A 14,468-nucleotide genomic window follows, 5' to 3' on the forward strand; every position below is an offset into this window, starting at 1 on the left:
AGCCTGCTGAATACTGAGCTGTTTCTCTTTGTTATCTGTTTGGATGCGTGTCAAGCTACACTTGTACGGTGCAAACACTGTAGTAGCAGTGAATTTATATATGAATGTGGCTCTATTTATTAGCATTTAGAAATGCATAATTGCATTTTAATCAGTCAAGAGCACTTATGGGCCTATACTATTGGCCTCAAGGAACTTGCAAAGATAATTAAAAAGATAGCATATAATTAAATCTATAGAACTTTATTGCTGAAACGAATTTTAGGGATCGTCTAGTTGTAGCATCACAGAATTTCACAGTTGGCGGTGACCTGCAAGATTTCCCAGACCCACCCATCATCTCAGATTTGAATTTCCTCCTGGACAGCAAATTCCAAGAGCAGACAAACAATGCAAACGTGTGAAACTAGCAGTAGAGATTAATACGGCTTGAGGCACACTGAAGAGGATATGGTAGTACCTATGGTCATTCAAATTCAATTTAAAAAATCAACACTGTGAAAAACCAATAAATATACATCTCTGGGTACATCTCTTGAGTCAGTCCTTGGGTTATCATATTACAATCTCTTTTCTACAATAGCCTTCTCAAGTTTTTAGCTAGTGTAACAGATACTACTGAGACCCTGACTTATACCCTTTTCATTCTTAGCAGTTCATTGTGTGCCAGCCTGTCTTTCAACTGCCAGCATAGCACCAGGCAGGCAGAAAATGGCAGAGGACTAATGGTTTCCTGGAGTAGTTTTCAACCTCAGCTGATGGAAATTTGTGTATGAGCATCCCAGCTCTCTCATTTTGTTGGGAGGATAACTGAGGTGAGTATTTTACACTGGCCTCCAGAATTTCCAAGTGGGATTAGAGTTCCTATTTCTACCATTGGACTCTTGTGTGAACAGTATATATATATTCACTTCCAGCTTCCTTTTCTTGTCTTACTTCTGTTTTTCCTACCACTCTTTCCTTGGATCACCTGCCAGATAAGCTATACTTGCGTGTGGATCCTCATCTCTGGGTCTACTTCTGTGAGGAATTCTCAAGTTAATGCAGCCAGTGAATACTCCGAACACCTCCAGAGATGAGGGATTCTGCATTCTCAGACCCTTGAGGCTATCTTGGGAAATCTCTGACCCACAGAAATATCTTACCCTTACTAAAGTGAAACTGTCTTTCTATGACTAGCTAATGGTTCACTCTATGGGACTAGATACTATTGTCTAGAAATATCCCTCTTTAGGAAGAACCATTCAACCCAATTCTTAAATTGTTGAATTATTCTTGAATATGTTCTACATTTCACTTATTTATCTATGAAAGAAAAATTGTTAATTCGTATACAAAACCAGTAGTGAGAATCTGGAGTGAAAAATGCCCAGGAGAGGGAAGGTTGGAAGAGGATAATGGACTTTCCTCATCACTTGAGATGGAAACCAGATCCATAGTTAAATGTTAAAGGAAGGGTCAATCCAGAAGACTGGAGAACATGACATCATTTTTTTACATAGATAATACATTTAAAGGATGATGTGTATAATTTATGGTCTTAGTTTTTCATTTGGGAAAGCATCAGGAAAAATGTGCTATGTCTTCATTTTCAGCCTGACAGTTTTCAGGCACCAAAGTTTGTTTCCCAGTCAAATGTTTAATGTTTGTCCCTATATGCAGTACCTAAATGGGCATCAAACACTTTGTAAAGGTGCTGGTATGGCATTAAATTCTCACCTTCCTTCCAAGAGGCATCTTTTGGGCCTCTTTAAAAGGCAAGAAAGGTTCTGAATTGTCTGAGCAATGTCCTGATAGCATCTCCCTATTCCTTCCCATCCTAAGAGCAAAAGGAGAGCTTCCGGAAAGCAAAGAGCTGGGCGAAATGGAGTGCAAACCAGTACAATAAGTAGATTTCAGAGCCCTGATGAACATCCCTCCTGACATTCTGTTTGAAATAAAGTACTTATTGAAGAGTTCAATGTACTAGTTTCCAAATTTTGAGAGTACTTTGAGGACATACATGGCCATGTTTTCACAACCAATTTCTGGGACACACTGAAAGGACTGATTACTTGCTAATATGTTTTTTTCTTATACAAGACTACTCTGTGAATATGTATTCCTGAGTAATTTATGAATAGTTTTTCTTTTAAATTTTTGAAAGAGAGATAAACAAGTAATTATTGAATTCAAGGCTACACCTATCCTCCCACTTCTCCATCCGATATAATTACAGTAAGTCTGGGGTGTGCATATGTGAACATTTTCTGGTTTTGATTGTCAAGCAATCAAATAGCATTTCTCGCCCCCATTCAGACCCATAATTTAGAAGCTTCTCTACAGTGACACTTGGTGCAGTTTAATTATAATGCTCTTCAATCCAGAAGGCTATTTAAAGGGCGATGGAAGCTGTGCATTTTCAGTCCTTTCTCTTAAAAACGAGTCAGAAATGTGTGTGTAGCTGATCCCAAATTGAAACTTGATACTTGTGTTGTGCATGACTTTGAACAGCAATGCTTTTTCCTTTATAGAATGGCTGATATTTTAAAATATATGTTTCTTTCCACGAAAGAGTACCCAGCACAGCTATATCATTTTGAAACTTTTTCACCACGACAACTAGAAGAAAGCATGTAAAATTTCACAATCATCTGCATTCTGTTTCCAGCAAATACTTTTTCATTTCAAAATGAAATTCTCAAGACCCAAATGGGTAGGTGTTTTAATTCAGCATTAAAATAAAGAACTGCTTTTTCTGGACATATTCTCTTCCCTTTGCTGGCACTTACTGGTACCAACTTGCTCTTAATTATCTCCCATTCAATGCTAGTCATAACTGCCCGCCTACTTCACACTCAGTCAGGCCAGCCCACAGTACTCACCCCAGCCCTCTCTGGCTGAATCATCTTCTTCCACCCACGTCCTTTCCCACTGCCATTTCCTTTCTCACTTCAGTGCTCTTTTCAGAGGGACACTCTTGCTTTTCCAAAGCTTTTTTTCTTCATTCTGTGTTATGTCCCCTTTATATTCTAGAAAACCACAATTCTAAGGGAATTTTCTTCCCATTACTGAAGACAAATCATGCTTAATACATCATAAAATCTGTGCTTTTAGCGACTCATTAATTCTTGTGTACTTTAGGGAAAAGTAGGATTTTGAGAAACTACCTTCACTCTAACATGCAAAAGATAAAACAGAGTCATTTTTTAAGTTTCTACCTTGGCAGAGACAAAGGAAATCCTAGGCCTGAGCAATTTAAATAGTCAACCTACAGTTTGACATTCCTAATTTCGGGATTCTCTCACTGATTTTTTTTTTTTAACTCTACAATAAAGTTCTTTCAAATCATTAACTCTCAAGTCTCCAGTTTTTCTTAGGCATAAATGCTGACTGAATGGCTCCTACAAAGTGTGGGAGCCTGGAGGCACAAGGATTTGATACCTGAAGGTATCCAAGCTCTGACCAGCTAACAGAAACTTTGTGCTAATACTAGCCCAGAACATGAAAGCACAATTAAATGGTTCATCTGTATGCATTATTTACTTAGTAATCTCAACATTTTCAGGAGGTATCCATGCATGAAGATAAATCCTGGGCATGTACAGGACAAATCATTTGTTATTATCTCACAAAGATTCCTAACACAGGTCTTGCAGTGACCTCAACAAGCAAAGGGAGAAAAGAGGAAGCCAAGGTCAAATGGTCAGTGATGGCCCCATTGAGGGGGGTCTCTTTTCATTAAGAAGTTTATAGTTAAAAGAAATATCCTTGGCCCAACTCCTCATTTTATATGAGAAAAATGAGCTTCTAAGGCCCGACTTGTCCAAAGTCATTAGAGAATTAGTTTAAAAAAATTAGAACCCAAGTATTGGGGCATCTGGGTGGCTCAGTCTGTTAAGCGTCTCTGCCTTCACTCAGCTCATGATCTCAGGGTCCTGGGATCAAGTCCCACATCGGGCTCCCTGCTTAGCAGGGAGTCTGCTTCTCCCTCTCCCTCTGCCCCTGTTCCCCGCTCATGCTTTCACTCTCTTTCTCTAAAATAAATAAATCTTTAAAAAAAAAAAAAAAAAGAACCCAAGTATTGCCAGTGACAAAAGGAAATCTGTCTTTCTGAGTGCCTGGCACTGTGCCTTTCCCTTTTATCATTTCACCAAATTCTCACAATAACCCCACAGAAAGGCATCATTATCCCCATTTGACAGAGAAAAAACCGAGGGTCATGAAGGTAAGTAATTATCCCAAGTTCACATGCACACTGGGCAAGTGATGCTGCCACATGGAACTTCTTGCCGTTATTCACAGCTAACGGTTCACAGCTTTGTGCGCACTCACACAGGAAGTGCCAGGCAGTGAACTGAGCTCTTTAGAATATCATCTGACTGATGTCTCACAACAATCCCTGCGTTGTTGTTTATGTGTTGGTAACGTATCATCTTTATCTCCATAATGAAAGCATGGGATTTTAGGCTTCTTTTGTGCCTTTTCTGCTATTTTGTTATTGTTGTTATTGTCTTGTCTCTTTAGACACAAAGACCATTTTAAGAAACAGATGCAAACAGGCCCTTTCATATGTTATTGCTTGGAGTCCAAACTGCCAGTATGTTTTAGCAGACAAGAAAGTAATCATACCCTCACAACCCTTAGCATTTTCCCCTGAGGACTTAATGGAAAGTATTTCTTTTCTTTTTTTTTTTTAAAGATTTATTTATTTATTTTAGAGAGAGAGAGGGGGGAGGGGCAGGGGGAGAGAGCGAATCCTCAAGCAGACTCCACTCTCAGCATGGGACCCAACATGGGGCTCAATCTCACGACGCTGAGATCATGACCTGAGCCGAAATCAAGAGTCAGCCGTGTAACCAACTGAGCGACCCAGGCACCACAATGAATAGAAAGTATTTCTGAGGGAAGATGGATGAGGGATGAAAGATGGCAGCCCTGCCTATCCTTGGAAGTTTACCAGGGGGAAAATGAACTGAAAGGAGGTGCTTAAGATCTTTGCTCTTACCTTAGGTTTGATTGGGTGGGAAAACTGAGATGAGGGGAAAATGTGCTTTTATTATTTTAATTTATCTGCAGTTACACACAGCACAATTCTAACTGCTTTACTCAGTAAATAAAGGAATCTACAATTTAAATAAAGTTCTGACTTGTGTCACTAACAACCTATGCATCAAAAACGAAATAGGGAAAATTAGGAGATACAGATAATAAAAATAATAAAATATAATGTGTAGTTTCTTTGAAGATTTGTGAACAGACCTTCCAAATCACAATAATGCATTTTAAATGTGCACGCATTAACTTGGTACTCACTTTATTCAGTCATCCTCCTCTGTCTCCAAACCTTCCTGATGCCCCACCCAATGTCTGGAACACATTCCCCTTCTCAGCTCTATGAGCTCATGCCTTTTCAATTGTTTAATCCTCCCTAAAATTATCAACTTTCAGGATGTTTTTTGTACTAACTGGAAGTGTGGTTGTGATTTCCTTTGGAATATCTGTCTGAAACAACCTTTTATTCAATTATAAAATGAAAGTCTAGATTAGATCATCATTAAGGTGTCTTCCAGGTCTTAAATTTTATGTGTTTCTAGGGTAACGTATTAAATCAACAAACATGTATTGAGCACCTACTAAATGTCAGGCACTGTACCAGAAATCGGGGGAACTGGGATGCAGTCCCTCCCCTCAACCACTTATTCTATGGCAGGGGAGAGGGGATCAGAGATGACTAATTATCACTCAATATTAAAAATGATAAATTAAGGTATGTGCACAGGGATTGAGTGGCTAATTCTGTCTAGATGGTTGGTTAAGTAAAACACAGAGAAGATGGCATCTGAGTTGAGCCTTGAGAAATGAGTTAATAGGTCCAGACAAGAAGCAAAGAACCTTCTAGATAGGAGGGATAGCTTGAGTGACGACATAGAAACATGGGAATATCTGGGTAGAGCAAAGAGAGCATAGATGAGCATACGTGGTGGGGCAGTAGGACTAAGACCATATCCTCTGAGAAGTCAGTTATCCAGTATATCAGTAATCTAGGGCTGCCATACAAAATACTACAGACTGAGGGGCTTAAATAACAAAAATTTATTTTCTCACAGTTCTGGAGGCTGGAAGTCCAAGATCAAGGTGTCGACAGGTCTGGTTTCTTCCCAGGTCTTTCTCGCTGGCTTGCAGACAGCCACCTTCTTGCTGCACCCCCTTATAGCCTCACAGCAGCCAGACTAGCTACCATCAGGTCAGTGTATTAAAACTCAGTCACTCCATTCATAAGAAAACCCTTAGGCCTCACCCAAATGACTGCATATTCTGATTTTACATTTAATTTTTAAAAGAGAGTTTATTTGTTTTGCCATTTTAGAACTGAAACTGGACACTAAGTACGTGGGAATCCTAGAGGGAGAAGATACTGTTGATAGCGATAACAAATGGTTGCTGACAGACTGTATTTTCCAAAGATGGCTGCAGCAATCTCTCCCATCCCTCATGCTCTCTTCCAGTGTAACCTTACCACTGCCCCATTAACAAGTGGAGTCTCAATCTCATCCCCTTGAGTCTGGGGCTGACCTTATGACTCACTTGTTACTAATACAATGGCACTGCATGATTTCTGAGGCTACGAGAAAAGGCCATGAAATTTGCACTTGTTTCTCTTGGAACACTCGCCTTCTGGAAGCCCTTCTTTGGGGCCTTCCCTCTCAGAACCCAATCACCAGGCTCTGAACAGCCAAGCCTTGTGAAGAGGCCCTGTGTAGGTGTTCTGGTCAATGGTCCCAGCTAAACCCAGCTGTTAGCTGTTCCAGCCCAGGTGCCAGACAGGTGAGTGAGATGCCATTTTGAAACTACATCCTCTAGTCCCAGCTATTCCAGACATCATCTATTAAAGTCACTCCTACTCATCTGAGTCTTCCTAGCTGAGGAGCCAGACATCATAGAGCAAAGAAGAGCTGTCCCTCCTTGCTTATAGTGAATTACTGATCCACAGAATCTAAGAGCATAATAAAACGAGTTTTTTCATGCTGCTAAGTTTGGGGTGACTTATTACATAGCAATAATAACTGACTCAGACAACTAAACCACTAAGGGAACAAGATTTTTGAAAAAATACTTACAATAGATGTATGGAATTGTTGAATCACTATATTGTATACCTCAATACTGTTCCTGAAAAGTTCCCTATTTATAATATAGCATACGATTTGATGTTCACAATAATATTCCAGTCTCATTAAGAAAAATGTTGAATTTGGTTTCAGAATACATATCTTTAGAAAGGAAGAGAAATAGACCACACATTTTAGAAGATATACCCCAAATTGGTTAATATTTAAAATGCTTTGGTGCTTTAAAGGGAATGTAAGTTTCCATTATCAGGAAAATTAAAATAATAAACATTTTCATTCTTTCATAGTACGGATAAATTAGGCTTTACTATAATTTTTAATTGAATGTATTTCATATTTATTGGTGTTTGTGTTGCTTGTCAAGAGTAAGTCTTGGGAACTAGCATATTATTATTTATATATATACATTATCTTTTTCAACAAAAAATTTGAGTAGGCTTTGATGTTTGCTTAACCAGTTTCATACCCCATTAGGCATACCATATATGGATAGAATCATCATTAAGAAATACACTTTGACAATGGCAATGATGTTAAATGATGACCTCTCTAGAGACCAGGGACCATGCACTATTATTCATTTGTGTATCTCTGATATTGCCTAGTTCAGTGCTTTGTATGTAATAGAAGCTCAAAAGCGATTTAATGAACTGAATTAAATTGACATAATTATGATTAGATCTTTAAATCACTTATGTCTAAAATTTTTTCTCCAGAACACTATAGAGAAATCAGCAAAAATATCTGAAATAATTATCCTCAAGTAATACAAAATAGCCATGTAAAATACCACCCACTTCTAAAATGGATACACTGATGCATTACAATAAACACACCGCATGACAGACTTGTCTAATTTTATTTCCATGGAGTTTCACACCATTAAAGTGGTATTGCAGTTCAGGTCAGGACTAACATTGAATGAGGATTCTGCATATGGTTACATATAGTTGTGTATGTGTGTGTGCATGTGTGGGTATGTTTAGAAGGAAAGCAGATTTATTAGCAGAAATAGAACTTCAGGTCTCATAATCCCATCACAAATATTCTTTGCAAAGAGCAGACAGTGACTGGGGCAAAGCAGGGCCTGATGGATGGCTCTAAGGAGACACAGGGCACAAGCAACCATGTTAACATCAAAAGTGCTACTTTCCTCCTGGAGACCAGCAAAGCCAAAGTACTCTTCCCACCCCTTGAAGGCTCTCACCCTAAAGCTCCTTATGGGACCCCCACTAGCATACATCCTAGAAGAACTGGGCCCCTGACTAGAGACAAGTCAGGTAGAGGTTCCCTCTCAGTGGTTCTATTGTACGACTCAAGATTGCAGGGATAAATTGTTGACTGAAATTCTATCTTTGCTTATAATTTAACTATGTGCAGACAGTGTAATTGCAGCCAGGGATGCAATTAAAATTCAACTCAAAATATATGGTCCCTATCCTCCAGAATTATAAACCAGTGAGAAAGATAGGCTCAGACTATAGCTAGCTAGCTATAATCATTTCTGACTGTAGAAGTTAGATGCTAATCTATAAAATGAGGAAAGTGCTGCATGGGGAATCTGAGGAGGGGGCCATTACCTCTGATATTGTGGAGGAAGATACAGATCTCACTTGAATCTCACTTTTGATAAATGGTTCTGATTAAAATATCTAGCACTATGAATTTGTAAAATGCTTTAAAAAACACTAATAAAATTATTTAATTTATCGAATATATACAAAGTCCAAGATACCAGCACTATGCTATGCACTCAACTGCATTCCTCATTTTACCCTTAAAAGAGGCCTAGAAGTAGGTACTGTTATGATCTTGTTTTACAAATAAAGAAACTGAAGCTCAGAGAATCAACTTACCGAAGGTCATACAGTTAGAGAATGACAGAGCTAGGATACCAGTCTACACCTGTCTGACTCCAGAGCTCAAGATTTGATTTAACTACTATGAAATGCATATCTCTGTCTTCCCCCACCCGTGTGTGTGTGTGTGTGTGTGTGTGTGTGTGTGTGTGTGTGTGTGTGAATTCTATTTTATAAATGAAGAAACTGAGATTTGTAAAAGTCAAATGATTTCCTTATTTCTCTATCACTGGAATTTTTGACAAAGCAAGCCAAAAGACATTAAACACACAACATAGAACACAATCTTCAAATAGTATATCCACAGATATCAGGGTATTTCAAACTAAATTTTGCTCAGTGTCAAGAAAATATCTGTGTTCCTTGCCTCCACGATATATGACTGATGTTTAAAAATATTTCTATGTTCTGATTTTCCCTTACCCTTAAGAAAGAAAAGAAATTTAACACAAGACTTAATTTGTAACTCAAGATTTATCTGCCTTTACCTACACAAGAGTATTAGTTGTCTCGAAGCTTTTCCATTTAATTCCTAATTACTTACACATTTCAAATTACTTGTAATATGTTTCTTTAAAAAGAGTAGAGAGCTTTATTGGTAGGTTACAATTATAAGATTATACAGTTCCCACAACTAATTTAAAAGTAATTAATGAAGGCTCAAGTTTCAAAATGGCAGGAACCTTATTTCAAAAATGTTAATTTCTAGCTCATTGGGAGTAGCAAGAACCTCGTCAAATATTTATCTTCAAAAGTGTCAAAATTTCCTATACCAAAATACATAAGACCACAATTTTTGAAAAAGATTTTTATGGCATTCTAGTGACACAGTGAGTTATATACCACATCGTATCAACCATTCTATCCACCTGGAATAGGAGCAAGGAACTTTCTGTAGCTTGTATTACTTCCTTTGAAGCCCAGGAGGACATAATTCCTGTCCACTTGAGAACAGAATTATAGTCTTCAACCAGAAAGTTAGTTTGTCAACTGATCCCTGGTTTCCAAATTAACCAACAGGTATACAAGTAGGGCACAATGCTAAAGAAAATGTACAGGGGCACCAGGGTGGGTCAGTCAGTTAAGTGGCCAACTCTCGATTTTGGCTCAGGTCATGATCTCAGGGTCCTAGGATTGAGCCCCATGTCTGGCCCCATGCTCAGGAGTCTCCTCGGGGATTCTCTCTCTCTCCCTCTGCCCCTCCCCGTGCTCATGCGTGCTCTCTCTCTCAAAGAAATAAATAAATCTTAAAAGAAAATGTACAAATGGACATCTGGTATCCCAGATTGGAATAAGCAAAGAGCAAAGAGCAAACTTAAGTATGTGCTTAGGGTACCAAAAATGCCAAAAGAGGTTATAAGTAGTTATTAGGGGATGAAAGTAGACTTTAGTGAACTACGTTACACTAATTAATGAATCATATTAAAAAAAATTGGGGGGGGGCACCTGGGTGGCTCAGTCAGTTAAGTGCCTGCCTTTGGCTCAGGTCGCAATCCTGGAGTCCTGGGATTGAGCTCTGCATCAGGCTCCCTGCTCAGCAGGGAGTCTGCTTTTCCCTCTCCCTCTCCCTCTGCCCCTCACCCTGCTCATGCTCTCTCTCTCTCTCTCTCTCAAATTAATAAATAAAATTAAAAAAATTTTTTTTGAAATACATATATGAGAGGTTGAAGGGTGGGGAAGGCATCATAATCTTTTTGGTGGTTGGGGTCACTAAAGGCAATCAACCCTTTATATCTCAAAATAGAACGATTTGACATAATATACAATTGATTAGGCAGAATCCCCCCAAAAGTCTTTATTTGTGAAAATATTGGAAACTTTTAATTCAGTTCATAAAATGGTTCTAGTCAACAATAGCCTATTTCTAAGTTATTGTCCTTGTGTGACTCAGTGTTTCAACTATGGGTTATTTAAGCTGAGGTTTCAATAGAGATTGCAGACATACTTCAGTAGATGTTTATTGCATGCATAAATTAATGAATGAACTAGAAGCAATAAACCTGGATTCAAAACTCACATTTTTTTTCATTTCTAATCTGTGACCTTGGATCACTTACCTTGAGCTTAGGTTTCTACAGCCATAAAATGAAACTTATATGCTATATATACTTTATGGAGTTCTTAGGATGATCAAATGAGATAATATAGTAAGATCATCTCATTAAGGTAGTTAAATCTCTTATTTGGGTATGGGAGAATTAGAAATGAGACACCTATTTGAGGAACTGTATTAAAATCCTTTAGGGGCACCTGGGTGGCTCAGTCGTTAAGCGTCTGCCTTCGGCTCAGGTCGCGGTCCCAGGGTCCTGGGATCAAGCCCCACATCAGGCTCCCTGCTCGGCGGGAAGCCTGCTTCTCCCTCTCCCACTCCCCCTGCTTGTGTGCCCTCTCTCGCTGTGCCTCTCTCTCTGTCAAATAAATAAATAAAATCTTAAAAAAAAATCCTTTATAATATTCCCATAATCATTCATTCATCAAATAGATACAGACTACTACAGGCATGGTATTAGGTACAGAGAAACTTTTGTGATAAAGCTTCAGGAAATAAGATGTTTTATGTCCATTTTGACATAGTCTACAAACTATGTAGTCTTTGATATAGCCTACAATTTATTATACTTTCAACCTAACCATCTCTCCGTGGGGCCCTTCCATCTTTGAGAATAAGAGAGGAGGTGAGAGTGTTTGTTTTACAAATTGCCTAGTGATTTTCAAAAATCAAAGTTTAATGGTTTGGTTTTTTTTAGAGTCATGAAATAGATGCGAATGTCAAAACTACCCAACCAAAATGTTACCCCCTTCATGACCTCACAACCAAAATGTCTTCCCCTCCATGACCTCACAACCAAAATGTCATCCCCTCCATGGCTTCACAAACAAAATGTCACCTCCTCTTGAAGGCACCCTCTTTCTCTCTGGTCTCTAGGACTTCACAAATGCTTTTCCATCTGTCTGGATCACTGTCTCCTGGCCTCCCTGCCCCAGCTCACTTGGCTCCTAATCTAACATTTGGCACTCTGTTCAGTCATTCCCCACCCTGAACAGCTTTTCCATCCTCACTCCCTCCTGCCCCCAGTCTGGATAGGTGCCTTTCTCACCCTTAGGGTAGGGTATTTAATGAAATCAAGTTTGGTTTTTTTTCTTTACTGGAAAGACATCATCTCAAATGTGTTAGTGGAAACATTAATTCACCTATGGAGCAAATTCTTTTGCTTTAGGAGAATCACCAGAATACTTTTATAAACATAATAACCACCTATTGTTCTTAGAGAAAAATGTTAAGTCACCATGCATCTGAAAGCTAGTACTTCAAACAAACATGTTAAATGTGCCATTGATCAATGTACATTTTGCTATCTTTAGCATAAATACACCCTTGCAGAGACAGAGACAGATAGATTTTTTTTTCCTAAATATGGACTTAGTCTTATGCCTGAAAATTGGCCCCTCCTGTTGGGAGATATGAATGTCCTTTATACAAAAATTTTCTCACAGATTGGTTTAGAACAGTCTATATCAGGAGCCAGGTCTTACCTTCTCTTAACATCACACTGCAGTAAATACTCAGAATGGCCTTCTAACAGTTTGACAATGGCTGAACTGTCGGCAACCCACCCATGGGGTTTTTTTAATATAAATAACCCAGACTTTGAAGTATGTCTTTTAAACTGTTACTATCACCTTGCCTAATCTCCTAAGGCTAAAGAGTACCTGGTGGATGAGGATGAAGGAATTGGATGTTTCCATGGTCAATCATTCTAGGGTGGAAGATGATGCAGGCCTGGAAATGGACTGGAAGAGGGCAGACTTCTTCCTAGTTATAGACAAAGGAGAGGTTTAAGAATGCCACAACACGAAGATGCCTGGGGGACCTGCCACGTCTCCAACACACAATATTAATTTATTTATATTTAATATTAATGGAAGATCCTAAGAGTAGCAAGTAACTTTTAGGGGCAGCTGAGTTACAAGGTACTTTCTGTATGGTGCTTGAGTTATCCCTAAGCCCTCAGTTAAGTCTTAAGTGTAATGGTGGGTATGGCTGTGCTCTAGGAATTAAGGGAGAACTCTGTATACATCTACTGTGAAATGAAAAAGAGAAACAGCAGCATGGAAAGACATTTACAGGACTTCAAAAAATAAGTTGTAGGATCTGGAGCTATAACATCTAGATCAGGATGGCTGGTCAATTGATCAGCGACTACCTGGACAGATTGTAGGACATGGAAGTGTTCCTCAGGGATTTATAGAAATTATTCAGGAAGCAAATCCAGTAAAAGAACAGATTTCTCATAATTCTGAGGTCTATTGCTATTGTTTTGGGGAGTATTGATGCATAAGCACGTGCCTTTTAAAGGTTAAAAGAATTTGGATTCCATTTCCAAATTCACTTTGTCTTTTCTACAAAACCATCAGCTTGTTGATAATAAGGACTGTGTCTTCTTTATCTTTGCATCATCACAGTTTCTAGAACAGTGTCTAGAACACAACAGTTGCTCAAAAATGTCTGCTGAGTTACACATGGATAAAGTCTTTCACAACATGGTCTTCAACTTGATGATCTGACTTAAGTCAATAGTCTTATTTAAAACTGGTTATAAGAAACACATTGAAATAAAATTAGTAAGATGCCTCGATCCTCTTTATTTTAAGGCTATTGCTATAACTTTCAAGTTGGAAAATATGTTTTAAGCACAGATTCCTGCAAAAAAATCTGTGCAATCATACCGCCAGATAATCAGGAAATCAGAGGTGACCTGAAGGCCATGTACTTCCTTCACTTTACGCATGAGGAAATCAAAGCCTCAAGTAATAAAGTAACTTGCCCAATGTCACACACCTCACAAATTATGGAGTAAGGGCTAGAATGTACCTGTTCTGATTCATTACTCTTCTTAGTACTACATCATATGCTTCTACTAAATCCCACCATTCATAGGTTCATGTTACTCTGAAACAATGGTTGGTATAGAGATTTTTTTTTACCATCGTACTTTGCTTAATTTTAGGAGCATTGCAGATCCTTAAAAGTCTGCAAAAAGACCTATGCTGGGGTCCCACCCTAAGCTAGCAGGACTTAAGCATTGGTATTTTTTTTTTTAATTGCCCAAATGATTCTAATTGCAGCTCATATTAAAAATCATTGCCCTAAAATACTTTTATTCAATGTCCTTATCCATTTTCCAATCCTTTTGTCCACCTCTCCCAATTTCTCCCTCATGCCCCACTCTATAAATAACTAGGAGACACAGAATGCCGAACCCTCATTTTGGGTTTCACTACTGACTGGTGGGAACTTCCTAAATTAGTGAAGTTCAATGCAAAAAATATTTAATTTTACATTAAACACAAAAGACATCACCACTTGTGTGGGACAACAGAGTATTGCATTATTTTAGAGAATAGGCTTCCATAGAATCATGACCAGCAAGAAACATATAATTCATATTTCAGCCACCAGGGAAATCTTTACCTATAGATATATGTCCTCTTTGTT

General features: G+C 38.5%; 1 long non-coding RNA gene across 13 annotated transcripts in view; it reads right to left on the minus strand.

Moving 5' to 3' along the window:
* The window catches only part of LOC144381642 (uncharacterized), a 201,364-nt gene that overhangs the window by 100,872 nt on the left and 86,024 nt on the right, over positions 1 to 14,468 (minus strand). For 7 of the 13 annotated variants that reach the window (XR_013447287.1, XR_013447290.1, XR_013447285.1 and 4 more), the window contains one exon: positions 12,683 to 12,785. The exons of the other annotated variants lie outside the window; for them this stretch is intronic. This is a non-coding gene — a long non-coding RNA (uncharacterized LOC144381642). The remainder of the gene's footprint in view (positions 1 to 12,682; positions 12,786 to 14,468) is intronic. 13 annotated transcript variants of the gene reach the window in all.

Source organism: Halichoerus grypus, chromosome 4 (assembly GCF_964656455.1).
Source record: "Halichoerus grypus chromosome 4, mHalGry1.hap1.1, whole genome shotgun sequence".
Lineage (NCBI taxonomy): Eukaryota > Metazoa > Chordata > Mammalia > Carnivora > Phocidae > Halichoerus > Halichoerus grypus.